We start from the raw sequence: 2500 nt of genomic DNA on the forward strand, positions 1-2500 counted from the left end.
GGTGGGGTGATAGGTGAGGTGTGGTAACAGGTGAGGTGTGGTGACAGGTGAGTTGGGGTAACAGGTAAGGTGTGGTGACAGGTGAGGTGTGGTGACAGGTGAGTTGGGGTAACAGGTGAGGTGTGGTAACAGGTGAGGTGTGGTGACAGGTGAGTTGGGGTAACAGGTGAGGTGTGGTGACAGGTGAGTTGGGGTGACAGGTGAGGTGGGGTGACAGGTGAGTTGGGGTAACAGGTGAGGTGGGGTGATAGGTGAGTTGGGGTAACAGGTGAGGTGTGGTGACAGGTGAGGTGTGGTGCCAGGTGAGTTGGGGTAACAGGTGAGGTGTGGTGACAGGTGAGTTGGGATAACAGGTGAGGTGGGGTGACAGGTGAGTTGGGGTAACAGGTGAGGTGGGGTAACAGGTGAGGTGTGATGACAGGTGAGGTGGGGTGACAGGTGAGGTGTGGTGACAGGTGAGGTGGGGTAACAGGTGAGGTGGCGTAACAGGTGAGGTGGGGTGATAGGTGAGGTGTGGTAACAGGTGAGGTGTGGTGACAGGTGAGTTGGGGTAACAGGTAAGGTGTGGTGACAGGTGAGGTGTGGTGACAGGTGAGTTGGGGTGACAGGTGAGGTGGGGTGACAGGTGAGTTGGGGTAACAGGTGAGGTGGGGTGATAGGTGAGTTGGGGTAACAGGTGAGGTGTGGTGACAGGTGAGGTGTGGTGCCAGGTGAGTTGGGGTAACAGGTGAGGTGTGGTGACAGGTGAGTTGGGATAACAGGTGAGGTGTGGTGACAGGTGAGGTGGGGTAACAGGTGAGGTGTGGTGACAGGTGAGGTACTGTCATTGTAGACTGTCAGTGTTTGATGATGTTGCTCTGTGTGGATATTCTCACTGCAGATTCTGTTTGGACAGGTAGGAGAGAGGCAGGCAACTCTGTCCAACACAACGAGCGTCAGCAGAAATAAGATGGCACACTTGACTGCCCCCTGCAGGCTGCCAGGAACCCAGAGACCCTGAGATGAAGCTTTGATGACTCTGCTGTCTTGGTTGACATGTTCCAGAACCCTGGTACCAATATTCCACACGAACCTCTGCTTTGAAGTTCTAGAACATTCTGCTTTTAGAACGTGCTCTCGAGGGGGGGGGGGGGGGGGGGTGGACATCTGGATGAGACCCACAGCTCATAAAACAACCATATGAGACAGGCCTGGTTCAAACCCACAGCTGCACTGTGCGTTTGTGGACACGCCTGCAGTGTGTGGATTAAATACTGAAGTAGTGGACTGTCTATCACATTAGACAGTGTGTTTTATTCCATTGAAAGTAATGCACACTCACTCCAAAATCTCCCCAAAATGTTCCCAACATGAACAAAAGCACAATAGGACTTCAATATATTTAACATAAATGCCAATATCCTCAGTCCAAACACCAACATAAATAACCTAAACTCCAATAAACTCAATACAAATTCGAACACACTCAACACAACCTCCAATATACTCAACATAAACACCAACATGCCTTACTGAAACTCCACTGTCACCGTAGGCCGGCCCAGGTCCCCAGGAGAAACGCTCACTCACACACACACACCATAACACGACACACCCTCGTTCACAATCTCCATCTTTCTGATTACTATCACCTGTTCTCAACTGCCACTGCCCCTTAATAATCCTACAGGTTTCATCATCTGGTGCTTCAAATTCAAATTATATTCCTTCTATCATATTCCCCTTCCCTCAATCCAGCTGAGGAAATCTTAACAGTTTGGGGGTAGTAGGTGATGATCAGAACACACATGAACAGGTGAGTCTCTCCCAGTGTGGAGTGTGTGCAGATATCAGAGTGTGTGCAGATATCAGAGTGTGTGCAGGTATCAGAGTGTGTGCAGGTATCAGAGTGTGTGCAGGCATCAGAGTGTGTGCACGTATCAGAGTGTGTGCACGTATCGGAGTGTGTGCAGATATCGGAGTGCGTGCAGATATCGGAGTGCGTGCAGGTATCGGAGTTTGTGCAGGTATCGGAGTTTGTGCAGGTATCGGAGTTTGTGCAGATATCGGAGTGCGTGCAGATATCGGAGTGCGTGCAGGTATCGGAGTTTGTGCAGGTATCAGAGTGTGCAGGTATCAGAGTGTGTGCAGGTGTGTGCAGGTATCAGAGTGTGTGCAGATATCAGAGTGTGTGCAGATATCACTGCATTCGTGTGGTGACGTCACTGCATTCGTGTGGTGACGTCACTGCATTCGTGTGGTGACGTCACTGCAGTCGTGTGGTGATATCACTGCAATCGTATAGTGATTGGTCACTCAGTCCTGCTAATTGTTATCTAGCTGTGATGAAGTGCTGAGTTCTGAACACCTGAGCTGTGAGGGAATGATGAGTTCTGAACACCTGAGCTGTGATTGAGTGCTGAGTTCTGAACACCCGAGCTGTGAGTTCTGAACATGACACAGCTTACACACTCCAGAACTCATGCAGCAGAATCCACACAGCAGAAATGTGCCATCACTT

The sequence above is a fragment of the Brachyhypopomus gauderio genome, unplaced genomic scaffold, assembly GCF_052324685.1.
Source record: "Brachyhypopomus gauderio isolate BG-103 unplaced genomic scaffold, BGAUD_0.2 sc73, whole genome shotgun sequence".
NCBI classification, from domain to species: domain Eukaryota; kingdom Metazoa; phylum Chordata; class Actinopteri; order Gymnotiformes; family Hypopomidae; genus Brachyhypopomus; species Brachyhypopomus gauderio.